General features: G+C 42.6%; 1 protein-coding gene across 2 annotated transcripts in view; it reads left to right on the top strand.

Moving 5' to 3' along the window:
• ASTN2 (astrotactin 2) overlaps positions 1 to 18,229 on the top strand; it is a 672,988-nt gene that overhangs the window by 99,601 nt on the left and 555,158 nt on the right. The gene's annotated exons all lie outside the window — the stretch shown is intronic.

The raw sequence follows: 18,229 nt of genomic DNA, 5'->3' as shown, positions 1-18,229 counted from the left end.
GTCCGGTCATAACTAGAAACATACATATGTAGAGGTGCACTTTTCCATAGAAAGTAATGGAAAAGGGAATTGATCCATTCTAGACAATGAAAAACACCCCCTAACACAGCAATTTAACACAGATTTTACTGTCTAACGAGACTATAGATCCATAAAATAAAGGCAATAATCAAAACACTGTACTATAAAATAAATAAGACAGTATTGTAGATGAAAAAAATCAACATTTATTTTTCCTTATGTGCACTGAGGGTGGGTGGGATTACCTGGCTACAAGCTGGGGGTGGGGCAAGGGTCAGTAAAGAGCTGGTTCACTTCAGCCAGGGTCCCCTTTTTTTCCCTTGCCAAGCCAGGTTCTTCTCTGGACTTCCTGAGGTTAGTTCGTTGGCGGGGTTTGGGGCTGCAGTGCGCCCTGCTGTGCCTCTTGCAGATGGCACCTCCTCCACAGCTTCGGGGGGTGGGATGGGAGCCCTCTCCCCGGGGGTGGAGACCCCAGCGCTGCCCTGCAGCCAGCCAGGCGAGCTCTGGGCTGCTGGCAAGGCCTCTGTTCATATCTAGAGGAAAGTTCATAAGTCGAAGCACCTACTGAAGGCCGTAACTGGAATCGTACGTAAGTACAGTGGTGCCTCGCAAGACGAAAAGAATCCGTTCTGTGATTCTCTTCGTCCAGCAGTTTTTTCGTCTTGCGAAGCAAGCCCATTGAAGGATTAGCGGATTAGCGCTATTAGCGGCTTTTAGCAGCTTATCGGATCAGCTGATAAGCGGCTTAGCGGCTTAGAGAAGGGGGGGTAAAGGAAAAAAACCCCGCAGGAACTCGCAAGACATTTTCGTCTTGCGAAGCAAGCCCATAGGAGATTCGTTTTGCGAAGCACCTCCAAAACGGAAAACTCTTTCGTCTAGCGAGTTTTCCGTCTTGCGAGGCATTCGTCTTGCAGGGCACCACTGTAGAGCTGTACGTAAGTCGAGGTTCCACTGTACAGTGGTACCTCGGGTTAAGAACTTAATTCGTTCTGGAGGTCCGTTCTAAACCTGAAACTGTTCTTAACCCGAGGTACCACTTCAGCTAATGGGGCCTCTCACTGCTGCCATAACCGCCACACAATTTCTGTTCTCATCCTGAAGCAAAGTTCTTAACCTGAGGTAGTGTTTCTGGGTTAACGGAGTCTGTAACCTGAAGCGTCTGTAACCCAAGGTACCACTGTATCTTGCTTTGACTTCTGCATCATGCTGTTCTCTGTCCCACCCCCCACCCCCCACTGGTCCCTTTGCCTCTATCTGGAGCTGTGTTGCCAAAACAGTATGTGTCTTGCCACTTCATGAAGCCCCTCCTGAAATCCCTCTGCTCATTCCAAGCTCAGCGGGGAACAGAGGAAGCTGCCTGATAATTTGGGTCTTTGGTCCAGCTAGCTTAGCATTATCTACATCGGCCAGTAGCAGCTCTGCAGGGTTTTAGACAGGATGTATCTCCTAATCCTACCTGAATATGCCAGGGATTGTACCTGGGACCCTTCTGAATGCAAAAACAAATGCTCTACCCGTGAGCCATGCCCCCATTCAGATATATCCACGACCTGAATACACACCCACTCCAATTTATCTACTCTTATATTCCTTTGCATCCCTGTTTGTGATCTTTGCTTCTCCGTAATCTGTACCATTTTGGAGGTCTCCTTCCTTAAGCAACTCTTCTTCCATGCTATCCTTTAGTGTCTGGATCGGCCTACATGGTGGCTCTCTTCCCCTTCCTCAACTCCCTGCTTCCATTTCTCCTTCCTCTGATGTATTCCCTCTAAGATAACAGTGTAGACCTTTTTGAGGTAGGGAGCTGGCTTCTTGTTTTTCGGAAAATACAATGCACGTTGATGGCACTGTATAAATAATACATAAAAATGGCAATCTACTATGGGAAGGATTGCGCTAACTCTCAGCTCCTTTTCCTGACTCACAGTGTTCTTTGCATGATTAAAATGCAATTTGGGGACCTATTTCGCTTTATTTTATTTTTATCCCTATTTCCATTTATATCACTAATGCTATCTGAATTTTGCTATTCATGTTGTTACTGATTTGTTAATCATAAAATATGACTTTTGCTTTAATTGTGATATTTACTTTTTAGCTGTTGTTTTGCTAGCTGTGTTTTGTAATCGTTTCTCTGATGATTTGTTAATTATTCTATATGATTTATGCTCTATTTGTTATGTTCTATTGTGTTCTATCATGTTGTTATTTATTGTTTGTAATTCACTTTGGGATTCATTTCAATGAAAAATAGCATATAAATAAATAAAATCAATCAATCAATCCATTGATTGTCTTCTCCAAGAAAAACAGTATTGGAGTTGTGGTTTAAAGCTCATTGAAGTTTTAATTTCAAGGTTCTGCAGTTGTGGGAGTGGGGTGGGTGGGTGGGGTTAGGGGATGCAATGATAAGAATTACCAGGAAACCATCAGTAGGATTCGTTATACACATCTGTCGTCTGCCTACTGTTCATTTTTGTTCTCCAGAAGAGAACCATAGGCAGGGTTCTGCAGATCTGGTTGCCAGTGATAACCACCTTTTCACCCCTGGCCGGTGTCCCTGCTCCTAGTCTGAGCAGAAATATATCTGCCTTCCTGCAGCCCAGATTGTCTTCAGATTTGTGGGGTGGGGGACTTGGTGGCTGTAGTGATGTCTTTGTGCTAGGCAACAGAGACTAATCCCTCCCTTTCACCCCTTCCCTTTGGCGTGTGCAGATAATTAGAATGAAAGCTGGACAGCAGTTCTACCTGCTACAAAGCTCATTGCAAAGTGAAGCAATACCACTTTCACTCCCCTGAGTCCTCTGGTGCACACATACTTTTCAGAAGAAGGATAATTTATTTTATTTACAAAAAAATATCAAGGCCGTACAGTGGTACCTCGGGTTACATACGCTTCAGGTTACATATGCTTCAGGTTACAGACTCTGCTAACCCAGAAATAGTACCTCGGCTTAAGAACCTTGCTTCAGGATGAGAACGGAAATCATGTGGCAGTGGCGCAGCGGCAGCAGGAGGCCCCATTAGCTAAAGTGGTGCTTCAGGTTAAGAACAGTTTCAGGTAAAGAACGGACCTCCGGAACAAATTAAGTACTTAACCTGAGGTACCACAGTATACAACAATATACAGATGCAATAAAACATAGTGATATGAAGAAGGATAGAACCCATACAAGCTTCTTGCACTATTGGTGGCTGGTGCCCATTGGAACTGGTAGGGCAGGTAGCAGAGGACCAACATTAGGTAGTGCAAGAGTCAATGTTAGGCAGATAGTGGCCAGGTCATGCGGGAGATTAATAATGATGAACTGTGTAGGGAGAGAGATTTTCCACTCCTGGTAGGATTTTGAGTGAAACGGGTATGTTGCCCCTTTATCACATCACTGAAGACTTCAGTTGTGAAAGAGTGGAGAGCTCAGTTACACTTCTTTGCTATCTTTGACCATGGCCATTTTGGGGCTCTGCTGTGATACACACAAGATCACTGTCAATGAGATCTCCTAATGTTCTGCTTAGCAAACAGTTTATTTTTTTAGTCAGTGCATTCAGTGACTTCATTGTTTTAACACTGAGGCAAAGCCTTTGGTGCTTGTTGGGTCAGAATAGGTTACTGCCAGGAATGGAGAGAAGTAGATAGCTTGGGACCATATTCAGATTGTCCAAAGTGAGCTGGAAGATAACTAGCTCTGATGTATTTGAAGTAGCTGGATGGTTTACATTTTGTGGCAGCTGTGTTGACAAGTACATGGATATTAAACTAGTGCTTCTCACACCTAAAATGTGAAAGACATATGCAACCTTAAACACCCATGTACTTATGTCAAGGAGTTGTGACTGCATCAGGTCTTTCAGATGCATGTTTATACACAGATAATGGGCACCTCCCATTCACACTTCCATGTAATTTCTGTAGGAAATGTTGCTGAACCCACAGTCATAGCAGTTACCATATAACTGTGGGAGCACTTCCGTACAGATCATTCTGCTAGCAGTTGTCAGCCGATATGACAGCTGAATTGTGAAAGGATTCTTAACCCTTGATATGGGGCTTAGAAACACCCATCAGGTTTTAGTTCTTGTGCTCATGCAGAAAAGTTTTTTGGAAGGAGTGGGCAATTCATTGCCCTTATACAACATATATAGAAGTATAACGTTGTAGAATTTTTCTGACTCATGACCCATATAGAAAACCCATATTCTGAAGTAGAAGGCCAAACGCCCACATGAGCAAAGGCATGGGTATAAAAAGAGGGCAGGCTGTATCCAATTTTAGTCCTACTAACAGTAGACCTATTAAAAATAATGAACGTTACTTAGAGCCATTAACAGCAGTGGGCCTACTCTGATCTAAGCCACAGAGCCTAGGGCTTGCTAATCAGAAGGTTGGCGGTTCAAATCCCCACAACGGGGTGAGCTCCCATTGCTCAGTCCCTGCTCCTGCCAACCATCAGTTTGAAAGCACGTCAAAGTGCAAGTAGATAAATAGGTACCACTCCGGTGGGAAGGTAAACAGCATTTCCGTGCGCTGCTCTGGTTTTGCCAGAAGTGGCTTAGTCATGCTGGCCCCATGACGCAGAAAAACTGTATGCGGACAAATGCTGGCTCCCTTGGCCAGTAAAGCGAGATGAGCGCCACAACCCCACAGTCGTTCACGACTGGACTTAATGGTCAGGGGTCCCTTTACCTTTACCTTTACCATCATAAGAAATGAGAGAACAAGAGGTGTGGCACACATGACAGTAAGAGCTGTTCGACAGTGGAATTTGCTGCCAAGGAGTGTGGTGGAGTCTCCTTCTTTGGAGGTCTTTAAACAGAGGCTTGACAACCATATGTCAGGAGTGCTCTGATGGTGTTTCCTGCTTGGCAGGGGGTTGGACTTGATGGCCCTTGTGGTCTATTCCACCTCTATGATTCTATGAATTGCAAAATGTGCAGAAACATAAACTTATGACTGAAACCACACAAGGAGGATGAAGAATAAAAGGGTCTATATCATATTAAGAAAAATGGTCAGCCAGTTAAATGTTCCTCATCCCAACTTGCTTAAGAGAATTTTTTTTCCCTTTTTATATATATTCAGTGAAATCCTATAAAACTGAGATAAAATAGATTATATTTGTTTTTCCTTTCATAAAACAGATGTACCAGGTAAGTTTTTCATGTAATGCAGTTTTCAATATGTCACTCCACCAAATGAGGTGAATTTCAGTCATTGTTTTTCATCTTTAGGCAATCGATAGATGTGCAGCAATAAGAAGGCAATTCAACATATCTTGATTTTATATTTTTACCCTCTCCTTCAAAAAAAGATAATAATAATTTATGTTGTAAGCTGCCCAGTGGCTAGGGAAACCTAGCAAGATGGGTCCGGTATACATATAATAATGATGATGATTAATAATAATAATAATAATAATAATAATGATAATAATAATAATTCCTGTTCACCTCAGGCACTAAGTCTCTTCAATTATTATCACTGGCATAGGGTATAAAATCCACTGCACAAAAATCCAAAGGCTGTGTCTTGCTCTGAATATAGAGTTTTATAGAAACAATAATCATTTAACATACAGGAGAACTAAATCTTTATAAGCTTTTTTTTTATCTGCAAATATCACCATGACAGAGATTAGAAGCTAACATATGTTCTGTACTGATGATGCTTAAGTTGGTTAGTCACTGTTGACTTACTGAGCTTCGGAGATGTGTTTTTATCAGTTTTAATTTGCTAAAACTCCTTTCATTTGAGGCAACTGATATTGGCATTGTAAGAAAGATTCTCAAAACTGTTGGCACTTAGGTCTCCTCAGCACAAAGATATAAATATATATCATCACCATCACAATCATAATGGAAACTGTGAGAATGATCAGGCACATACCAGAGAGTAAGATGTATTGAATTCAGTTGGACTTACTTCTGGGTAAAAATGCTTACGATTGCAGTATAAGACTGCACAGTCTTTACACAGTTACCTGGGAGTTAGCTCCATTGAATTCAGTGGGGCTTAGGTAAAGTAGGTAAAGGACCCCTGGATGGTTAAGTCCAGTCAAATTCAACTGGGGGTGTGGCACTCATCTCTGCTTTCAGGCCAAGGGAGCTGGCATTGGTCCACAGATGGGTCATGTGGCCAGCATTGACTAAACTGTTTCTGGCACAATCGGACACGGTGATGGAAAACAGCACACGGAAACACCATTTACCTTCTTGCTGCAGCGGTACCTATTTATCTGCTTGTGCTGGTGTGTTTTCGAACTGCTAGGTTGGCAGGAGCTGGGACAAGGCAACAGGAGCTTACCCAGTCGTGCCAATTCAAACTGGTGACCTTACAATCAGGAAGCCCAAGAGGCTCGGTGTCCAGATCAAGGAAAATAATAGTACCACTCTATTCTGCCTTAGACCATACTTGAGTCTAATTCTGGGCACCACAATTTAAGAAGGATGTTGATAAGCTGGAACGTGTGCAGAGGAGAGCAACCAAGATGATCAAGGGTCTGGAAAGGGTCTGCATTGTGTGTGTGTGCTTTGGGGGGAGGGGGTTGGACTAGATGACCCAACTCTAAGATTCTTTGATTTTACGATTCTATGATTCTTTCCATATCATCTGCACAGAGACAGACAAGGCCCTGCCACCACATAGCTTAAATATGGACACATTCCAGCTTCTCTATGGAGAATGTTGAAAGCTAATTACCTGACATTCTTTGTCTTTTGTACCTCTACCCACTCTTTAAAGGGTGTCATACCACAAAAAAGCAATATAAGTAATGGTGTGGGGAGTGCCACTGTGAAGATAAGCATGCTTCCTTATTTTCAACTGCTCAAGAACATGGAATAATTTAATGCAAATGAAACAAGCTCAGTGCAGCAGTATGGTGCAAGGGGAAGTAGTGGCTGAACGGGCTTGTCTTGCCAGTAGCAGGATTTTACTAGTTTTTCCCCTATTAATTGGAGTGCATTGTGATATCTGACTTTTAGAAGACATCTGAAGGCAGCCCTGTATAGGGAAGTTTTTAATGTTTGATGTCTTACTGCATTTTAATTTGTTGGAAATCGCCCAGAGTGGCTGGGGCAACCCAGTCAGATAGGAGGCATATAAACAACAACTTCAACTTCTTCTTCTTCTTCTTCTTCTTCTTCTTCTTCTTCTTCTTCTTCTTTAATATAAATGAGTGGAGGGTGGGTGGGTGGGTGGATGCAGTGCTTTTGGGGGCAGGGGTGCTCAAGAAAACACACTACTGGCACCTTTTTTAAAAATGTGTAGCATTTACTGTAACAACTTCATAGTGAGTACTGACACATTTTTTCTATAAAAAAGAGCACTAGATAGATGGATGCTGGCAAATGAAAAACAGTAAAACTGATTGGGGGAAAAACCAAATTGCTATCCAAAACTTCACGAGACTTTGGACTTAAAATGGAGGCCTGGAGAGACATTGGCCCAATTTGGTCACACAAGTCTTGTTAAACCACAGTTTAGCAACTGAGAATGGGTGTTGAGATCACACACACACCCCTTTGTCCGATCCCTCCTTCCTTTCCTGGTGCTTCTATCTTGGTTTGATTAAATCTCAAATAATGCATGTCCAAATTTGGAAACTGTGCTTTAATGTTAGCTTAATAAAGAGGATCTAAAGCACACTGGTTAGCAAATGAACATTACCCTGTTTTGAATTTGATGTCTTAACTGTGGCTTGTTTAAAGCAAGAGATAAACCTCCAGGAAGGAAGGAAGGAGTGTGTGGTTTTGTCACTCATTGCTGGCTGCTAATCAATGGTTTAGCAAGCTGGGATCTGTGCAGCCAAACCAAGTTGGCTTGGTCCATGCATAATGTTCAAACCATTGTTTTCCTATTTTGGGACCGTGCCACAGGTGCATACTTTTTATGCATTACCCTTTCTCCATACACTCAGATTCCCTCCCTTGCTTCCTTGTCCAGGAAAGCTAAAGCTTACTGTTGTGTCCAAATCAGCCAAACTATGGAATATTTATTTATACATACATACATACATACATACATACATACATACATACCCCACCCATCACTCTGGGCATCTTACAGCACATAAAAAATTGTAAAACATTAGACTAAAAAAATCCTGATACAAGGTTGCCTATATTTCAAACAAAATATAGTTAGGCAATATAGTTAGTTGGGTATAATGTCAGACAGTGACTTGTCTGGGTCAGAACTGTGGCAGGGGATGTGAGCATGTGAGAAAAGGAAGGGGTGGGCTTAAGCCCACAGCATGACCCCATCATCCAAACTGAACTGAGCTTTTGTCTTGTCTGGGATAGAGGTACCTCTTCCACCCCCTGCACCCTGGGGCACAATATTTTATGAGTGGGTGGTATATAAATACTTCTGTAAATAATAATAATAATAATAATAATAATAATAATAATAATAATACCCATACTGTATCATTAATCCAGAAGTCAGGTGTGGATGAGAATTGCATTTGTAGCTGCAGAGCTACTCAGTTTTTCTTCTTTGCATTCTACAGCTGTCTTTCTCAAGTTCCTTAGAATTTACTTTAATGGTCCACAAATGTTCCTAGAAGTCAGAACACTGAGGAGCTTGTTAGTGCTGGGGGAATTCTGGTTGCTTGAAGCCATTAATTCCTTGTGTAATATGTTTTAACTGAACCTTTAATAAATGCTCTAGACTCAGGGAAAGTACTGCTAGGTCTTCCTGCAAGTAGAGGCCTGAGTAGAGGTTGCTGGCATCCATTTTGAAGCATTTGGGTATGAGGATATAGCCTCCAAGTGCATTGCTATGCAGAAGCTCTCTCTCGGAGCACATTATATGGAGCCAGCCCATTAATCTGTCTAGTTCAGTGTTACCAAATGGCAGTAGCTATGCTGGAACACCATTCAGGAGTCCGAGCTCTACTTGGAGATTCCAGGGAATGAATCTGGAATTGTTTTGCACACAAAGCATGCACTCTACCACTGAGCTACAGCCCCAGACCCTCAAGGTGTCTCTATTTTCCAGGGACGTCCACGCCTCCCCAGCCCGCCGATTGGCGGGCCAGGTCACAGGCACGCCCGGGGATTCCCTGGATCTCGCGGGGGCAAAAGGCCAGCCCCCGCGTGTGTGGGAGGGGATAACCTGCAACCCCCTCTCCTCCCAAGCTCGGAAATGGCTTAGTTGTGGATTGCAATGGGGCTGATCTGGACCTGGAATAATGACATGGGTGTAAGAATGAGTGGTCCCAGATGTTCATGAAGGACTAGTTATTCGCAACACATTACCATCCTCATTAGGGACACGGGTGGCACTGTGGGTTAAACCACAGAGCCTAGCACTTGCCGATCAGAAGGTTGATGGTTCGAATCCCCGCAATGGGGTGAGCTCCTGTTGCTTGGTCCCTGTTCCTGCCAACCTAGCAGTTCGAAAGCACATCAAAGTGCAAATAAATAAATAAATAGGTATTGCTCCAGTGGGAAGGTAAACGGCGTTTCCATGCACTGCTCTGGTTCACCAGAAGCGGCTTGGTCATGCTGGCCACATGACCCAGAAGCTGTACGCCAGCTCCCTCGGCCAGTAAAGCGAGATGAGCTCCGCAACCCCAGTCGGCCACAACTAGACCTAATGGTCAGGGGTCCTTTTACCTTACCTTTACTATTCTCATTATAAATAGCTCCTGGAGTATGTCAAATTTGGAACTTAGACAAACAGTTGTCCTGCACTTGTTCCCAGGTCCATCCTGCTTCTTATTTTTTGGTGGTGGGGAGGAGGATATTTTGTAGGACCATTATTATTATTATTATTATTATTATTATTATTATTAATCGTTGGCTGCTGCTCATGTATGTAGGTCATTTCAGGATTGGTGTAGAGAGGATTTCTCCTCCCCTGTTTTGTACTTTCTGATGTCTTCTGGATTGCCTGTGGGGACCCAAAATGCTGCATTGTGGAGAAAATGAGAATTCTTACTCTTCATGGACGATTTGGCCTTCTTTGCTGATAGCTCCCCCCCATTCCTGTGTTTTTTAAAAAAAGTCAAATATAAAATAGAGGAAATCTGACCTCCTTAATAAAATCATGATTTTTCTATCCAACCTGGCTTGGGGAGATATATATATATATATATGCTTTCGTAGATTTTCACGGGTACAGGAATGCAGCACAACTAAATGCAGCACAGCCATCTTCTCAGAAAAACTCTTCACAAGCTCAAGAGGTCAAGACACAAAAGCTTTAGCAACTAATCTACACTTAATGACCCACCCAGTGGTATTCAGAATATCACTCATGAAATCACTCAAGATATCCCTCAAGTAATTAAGGAACAAAAGAAGAAGAGGCACACTAATCTAGGAACTTCCTCTCTGCCCAGAACGTTGGAGGCTATACACCACACCCCTCAACAGTATTTATAGGAACTCAAACACCAGACTCTGCTCTGTTCCAGTAACAAGAAGCCGAAAGCACCAGCCTGAAGATGACGAGTGAGACCTCGTCGAAACGTCGCACAGACACCCCGACTCTTACACGGGAAGACACCCGAAGACACCAAAACCTGCATATATATATATATATATATATTATTAAAGACCCCGTGGGCTCATATTAACAAGTCTGGCTTTAAATCTGCAATAACACCTATGCGAGAGGCATGTGTAGAGACTGCTGCATCTCTCTTCCTTAGGCTGCTATGTCCTTTAACTTTGGTATTCTCGCAGAGAAATAGGAGTAGATAAACGCCTCTCATATAACTGCCTCTGGAAACCGCTTAGCATTCCCTCCTTAGTTAGTTTTTAGGAGGGTTTTTGAGGCCTGGTTTTACTCCCGTCTGCATTTGGTTAATTTCAAAGTACTGAGGTTTTATCTGCTGCTGCTGCTGCTATCTTAATTGGTACGTCATAGATTCAGATAGTGAATATTTATTTATTTATTTAAGATTCTGGTAGTGAATAAATATTGATTGATTGGCTCGCTCATTTACTATTCTTCTAACGTATGCTGTAATCTGCTCTGTGGAGGGCAACAACAAAAATGAAATTAAGAAAAGAGGGTAAGCAGGTCCGGTGCACAGATTGTAAGGCTCTTGCTTTGTAGTAGAGCACCTGGTTCAATCTACTAAGGCCCGGGGGCCGGATCCGGCCCAATCGCCTTCTAAATCTGGCCTGCGGACGGTCCGGAAATCATTGTGTTTTTACATGAGTAGAATGTGTCCTTTTATTTAAAATACATCTCTGGGTTATTTGTGGGGCATAGGAATTCATTCATTCCCCCCCCCCCAAAAAAAAATAGTTCGCCCCCCACACGCTTATCTCGCTTTACTGGCCGAGGGAGCTGGCGTACAACATCTGGGTCATGTGGCCAGCATGACTAAGCCGCGTCTGGTGAACTAGAGCAGTGCACGGAAACGCCATTTACCTTCCTGCCGGAGTGGTACCTATTTATCTACTTGCACTTTTGACGTGCTTTCAAACTGCTAGGTTGGCAGGAGCAGGGACCGAGCAACGGGTGCTCACCCCGTCGCGGGGATTCAAACCGCTGACCTTCTGATCGGCAAGTCCTAGGCTCTGTGGTTTAACCCACAGCGCCACTTGCGCCCCTTTCTTTGGTGAGATAGGAAGGCACATATTGTAGAGAGTGTTAATGAACTACAGTGGTACCGCGGGTTACATACGCTTCAGGTTACATACGCTTCAGGTTAAAGACTCTGCTAACTCAGAAATATTACCTCGGGTTAAGAACTTTGATTCAGGATGAGAACGGAAATCGTGCTCTGGCGGCCTCTACCCCCCCCCCCGCTCCCAATTCTCATGACTTTGTATTCTACAGTGGTACCTTGGGTTACAGACGCTTCAGGTTACAGACTCTACTAACCCAGAAATAGTACCTCGGGTTAAGAACTTTGCTTCAGGATGAGAACAGAAATCGTGAGGCAGTGGCGCAGTGGCAGCGGGAGGCCCAATTAGCTAAAGTGAACAGTTTCAGGTTAAGAACGGACCTCCGGAACGAATTAAGTACGTAACCAGAGGTACCACTGTACTGCCCATCCCAATGACAGAAGACAGCTGCATAAGCAAATTGGTTCTCACTATGTTTCTAGATAGTCTCTTTATCAAGGCAGATATGTAAAATATACAGAATCACACATTCTTAAAGGTTAAAGACACTAAGCTGTTTTTGATCCTTTGCATTTTATTTATGAATTTATAAGATGTATTATGCAGCCTTCATTATAAATTTCTGGGGCAGATTACAGCAGTATAATCATACAAGTGAAAGAAGTAGAACAGTTTATATACAGTTGTTTTCTTTTAAAAAAAGTAAAACACTTCCAGCAAAATCAGTACAGTTTAGATTATATAGATCAAAAGAGGAGAGTTCTACAAAAATACCTTAATTGTCAAAGACCAGGGTGGAAAGAGGTACTTTTTCAGCATACACTAGAAGCAATAAAAACATAACCTCTCCTGCCTGGAGTCTCCTCTTTTAATTCTTCTAATTACCATTTTAACTCTTTTAATTGTTATGATGTTTTAATATGCTTGTTTTTATTGTACATGTTTTAATTGTGGATGTTTATTTTAATGGCTTGATGAAAATAGTTTTGTTCATACCCTCCAACATTTATCCAATGAAAATGGGGACACCCTATTTAATCATAATCTTCACTTTATTATCTATTTCCCACCCATTAAACATTAAAAAACCCTATACAGGGCTGCCTTCAGATGTATTCTAAAGGTGCATAGTTACTTCTCTCCTTGGCTCGGGGGTCACATAACTCTGTACCCTCTGATGTCCTACCATACCTCCCAACATTTCTCTGCTGAAAATTGGGACGTTCTAAGGAAAAGCAGGACATTCCAGGATGAAATCAGAAACTGAGATGGCTTCTGTAAAACCAGGACTATCCCTGGAAAATAGGAACACTTGGAGGATCTGTTTGTTGTGCATTTTAATTACTGTATGTGTGGGGTTTTTTGGTAATTTTATACTTGAAAACCACTTTGATTTAGAGTTATACACTTTGTAAATCAACAAATATTAATAATAATATACCTGTGGGGAGGAACTTCCACAGGGAGAACCCTCTCCTCAGCCACTGTTCCCTGCACATCTGAGGGTGGAGGGTATTGTGAATTAATTTCAGGCTGCTGCACAGATTAGCAGGAACGCTTTTATGAGGGCCTAACAAATAAAGGGTCAGAAATCCCCACCAGGCGTCTCCCCACCCACCACCCAGTAAACAAACTCTAGAGATGAACTCCAGAAAACTTTGCGTTGCATCACGATCAGATTTTTTTGGTCCGTTCTTGCCCTGGTCTCAGATGTCCTGTGCTGATTGACAGTTAACAAGAGCTAAGCAGTTGTTGGTAAGTAGCTTGTCTCGTTCCCTCCCTCCTTCCCTCCATCGCCTTTTCTGTGGGGAATTGGCTAGGGAAGGGCATGCCAGATGCCATTCTGCACACACACAGTCCCTGCTGCTCAAGGGACAGTAACCTTCCGAGGGCTGCGTTTCCATTCCATCATCCTACTGCTAAATGAAAGAGACAGTTCCCCGTTCAATAATTCATAGCCGCATGAAGCTAGCCACCATAAAGGAAAAAATGTCCTTCCTCCCAGGCTGCTGGTGATGATGGTTGGAGAAGTGATTCTGCATAGCCTTTGAGGTAGTCATTTTTGTCTCCCGCCCCTCCACCCACTCCATTGCTGCCTTTCCTTTCTTTTCCTCCTGAAATGAGTACTCCAAATAGACTTAATTAAACCAAACTTCTATTTGCACAAAAAAGAAAGAAAGAAAGATGCAAACAGGCCAGTTCCTAATTAAATAATAATCTAATGGAATGCATTGAAGAGGATAAAACTCTGCTTTCAAAGAAGCAGTTCCTGCTGGTTAAAATGATAAGAGTCCTTCAAAGGATTGCCTGCAATTTGCCCAAAGGCACTGTTCTCTGCATGTGAGGTGGGCTTGTCTAGCAAACTCATGGAATATACTTTGTATATAGCTCCCATTCAATGCAGTGTCTTTTCAACACTGCAATATGAGCCATCTTCTAGTATTCTACTTGCGTCTAAAAAAAACGGGACATATTCAGTGTTCTGTGCCCCCTAGTGCAAGAGCCTTCGGGCAGAGTTTAAAGGTCACACGAAAAAGGAATCCAGTGCAGCAGTTGTGCTAGTGAAAGTTTGTTGTATGGGATTTGTTGATTCTTGTGCAGTGTGTTGTACAACAATATTTGGTAATGTACTTGTTTTCCTTTGTGCTACATCATCATCATTCTATTTGGGTGCCTCCTTTCCATAGTTAAAACCATCCTCAAGGCAGCTTACAACACGAAAGACTGACATACAGTAATTACAAACATAACAAAAGTAGTTATAAACAATAAGACACATAAAAAGCTACATAACCAAATCGAACAATTTTCACAATGATAATAATCATAGGATCTAAAAATAAAGATACGAAAAATTTAATTTTGTAGCTGGAGTCAGCCAGGGCCACACAAGCGCAAGTTAAGTGTCTTCAGGATATGGCCCTGAACTGATGTGGGGAACCTTCTATTTTCATAGAGGCATCCCATCCTGTTTAGAAGCACTGAAGGATTAGGATTCTAAATTTCCTAGGCAGCATCCACATGTACAGGAGACTGCCCACTTAAGATGTTCACCCTCCAAATTGTTGGAAGGGGACTGGGATTGCAAAATGTTCTTGTGGCTTCTGTGTTGCTTTTACATGCAACTATAATCCCTGAAGACGGCTACATGCTGTTATTTGTGGCAAAGAGTGGCGGTGAACCTTGGCTCCCTGGAACGTGCACCTGAGGATTGTATGTGACAGAGGAAATAGAGCATCAAAGAGTACCCCTAAATATTGTGGGGGTACCACTGCTCAAAAGGTAAAGAAGGAAGATGCCGACAGAGAGGCTTGTCCAAGGAATGTGATGGACTGTGCTCTGAGCTTCTAGAAGAAACTTGCCTGCGTGTTCTCCGGAATCCATATACCTGGCCAGGCCAGTTTCAGGATGCATGCAGGGGAAAGAGAGAGGGGAAACCCCTGTTGCACAAACAGAAGTCTTTGTATGGGGCTTCTGTTGACAGGATTCGAACCCCATCCAATTTCTTTACAAGACTTCTGAAACAAATGGTGGCTTATTTATTATTATTATTATTATTATTATTATTATTATTATTATTATTATTAGATGTAGTAGTATATTTAAATTTATATAACACCCTATACCTGCAGGTCTCAGGGTGGTTCACAAGATAAAATCACAATATAAAAACACTGAATACATAATAAAGACAGAAACATCCGAATAACCCCTCCCCCCCCCCAAGTAAAGGGCATTGGATGACAAACAACCAAAGCTCTGGTTAAAGAGTAGCGATTTTGCCTGATGCCTAAAGGCATATAATGAAGGCACCAGGCGAACCTCCCAGGGGAGAACATTCCACAAGCAGGGAGCCACCACAGAAAAGGCCCCATTTTCATGTTGCCACCCTCCAGACCCTCTCATGGAGGAGGCACACAAAGAAGGGCAGAAGGAAGGACATTCCAATGTTATAAGGGCAATAGTGGAATATTGCTCTATAATATTCTGTAGGGTGATCTAAGTGACCTTTCAGGTTAAATTAGAAGGCTGATCCTATGGTCTAATGATCTCAGGCACTCAATAACATTTTGATCAAGGAAACAAAATAAGCTTGTTTCTTGGCTGTGCTGTAGAATTTGATCCTAGACAAATTCCTTCGCTTCCCTTTTTAAGCCCAACTCATCACTCCCCCTTTTCCTTCAGAGCACACTGAGAACTGATTTTCTTAGAAAATAAAATTAACTAACGATGGCAGGTGTCAAACTTTACCCCCAAACCCTGACCCTCAGTATGGGAAGATTTCCAAATGTGGCTGTTTGCTTCAGCGCCCTATTCAAAGTGGTCAGCATTCCAAGTCTCTCACTTTTCTCTCTCCCCTCAACAACACCCTCCTGCTTCTATTTTTTATTTTTATTTTTTGCCGTCTGGCTCTGAAATTGCATCCTGTGCCTCCGAGCAGATTCTGCTGGTGGAGAAGTGCCAGATTGAGGGAGTTAATTGAATAGAGGCTGAAAACATCACAGAGCTACTGCTCTTGTAGCCACAGTCTCTCAGAACCCCTCCGGAGGTGTGTGTCCAGAGAACACTTTGGATATCAACAAAATAAAAGAGGTTTCCCCAGTAACAGGAGTAATAAATAGACTAAATCTTCAGAAAGAGTTTGCAGCTTGGCTTCTAATCCCAGCATCTCCTTTAGGCTTGAAGTTGCAAGCTATCATGGGAGAGTCATAGATTCTTCTGTGAAGTATAGTTTCATATTGCCAAGTGCGAAATGAGGGGTTTTGAGGCAGTGACTAGGATATATATATATATATATATATATATATATGTGTTTTGGTGTCTTCGGGTGTCTTCCCGTGTAAGAGTCGGGGTGTCTGGGCGACGTTTCGACGAGGTCTCACTCGTCATCTTCAGGCTGGTGCTTTCGGCTTCTTGTTACTGGAACAAGAAGCCGAAAGCACCAGCCTGAAGATGACGAGTGAGACCTCGTCGAAACGTCGCCCAGACACCCCGACTCTTACACGGGAAGACACCCGAAGACACCAAAACCTGCATTCCTGTACCCGTGAAAATCTACGAAAGCAAATATATATATATATATATATATACACTCTCTCTCTCTCTCTCTCTCTCTCTCTCTCTCTCTCTCTCTCTATTGGAGAGGAAGAAGAGCAGTGAGAGCCACTAAAAAGAAACTTAGTGGGGGGGGGGGAATCCAAAACATACCATCCAGCATTTCTCTGATGAAAATAGGGACGACACATTCCATAATGATAATTTTACTAATTATACCCCACCCTTCTTACTGGGTTGCCCCAGCCACTCTAGGCAGCTTCCAACATATATAAAAACATAATAAAACAACTTTGTTGTACAGTGGTACCTTGGGTTAAGTACTTAATTCATTCTGGAGGTCTGTTCTTAACCTGAAACTGTTCTTAACCTGAAGCACCACTTTAGCTAATGGGGCCTCCTGCTGCTGCTGCGCTGCTGGAGCACGATTTCTGTTCTCATCCTGAAGCAAAGTACTTAACCCGAGGTACTATTTCTGGGTTAGTGGAGTTTGTAACCTGAAACGTATGTAACCTGAAGCGTCTGTAACCCAAGGTACCACTGTACTTACCGGTACCTTTATTGTAAGATTGTATTTTAAACCAATAAAGATGTATTTTAGAAAACACATTAAAAATTATTATTATTATTTTTAATATTGCCTTCAGATGGCTCGGGGGGGGGAAGATAACTCCATACTCCCCAACATTTCTCCAATGAAAATAGGGACATCCTAAGGCAAAGTGGGGGCATTTTGGGATCAAATCAGAAACCAGGATGGCTTCTCTAAATCAGGGGTGTCCCTGGGAAATAGGGACAATTGGAGGGTCTGCAGGCCTACACAGTGGTTCTCTGACATACATAATGAGAGTTTTATTTAAGATTTTTATTTATTTATTTAAGATAAGGTCTGAGGGATGGTGGACTGGCCCCCTGCAGAATTTTTTTTGCTGACCCCTGGTCTAAAGCCTCTAGGTATTCTCCATTTCCATTTAACATTTCATATATCTCTGATTCATTTTCATTCTTCCTTTCATAAAACACTGATCATATCATTTTTAATTGTTCAGCCATCAACTGTTGAACAATACTAACACCCACTGGGAGATCAAAAGGTATCATCATCATACTGGATGCTTTTGTTGTTTTTGATATTATTAGCAACTTAAAGGTAAAAGTAAAGGGGCCCCTGACCATTAGGTCCAGTCGTGGCCGACTCTGGGGTCGCGGCGCTCATCTCGCTTTATTGGCTGAGGGAGCCGGCGTACAGCTTCTGGGTCATGTGGCCAACATGACTAAGCCGCTTCTGGTGAACCAGAACGGTGCATGGAAACACTGTTTAGTTTACCTTAATATTTTGAATTTAAGGTTCCACCTTAAAATCACTATCTCAATGAATCTTATCTCACCTGGATTTCCCCCCCCACAGGAGTAATGGCTGATTAACTTTCAGCATCCTTAGCTGCAAAAACAGAAAGAAGGGGTAAAGAGATTTTTTTTTTTTACAGAGAATTCCCTTGTCTGTTTAATCTTTATTATCAACCATAAATCAGGCTTTTCGCTCTGCCTTAGACACTGTAAC

The sequence above is a fragment of the Podarcis vaucheri genome, assembly GCF_965113315.1.
Source record: "Podarcis vaucheri genome assembly, chromosome: Z".
NCBI lineage: Eukaryota > Metazoa > Chordata > Lepidosauria > Squamata > Lacertidae > Podarcis > Podarcis vaucheri.
Note: the sequence above shows the minus strand (reverse complement) of the source record. Positions and strands in the feature narration are given on the sequence as shown.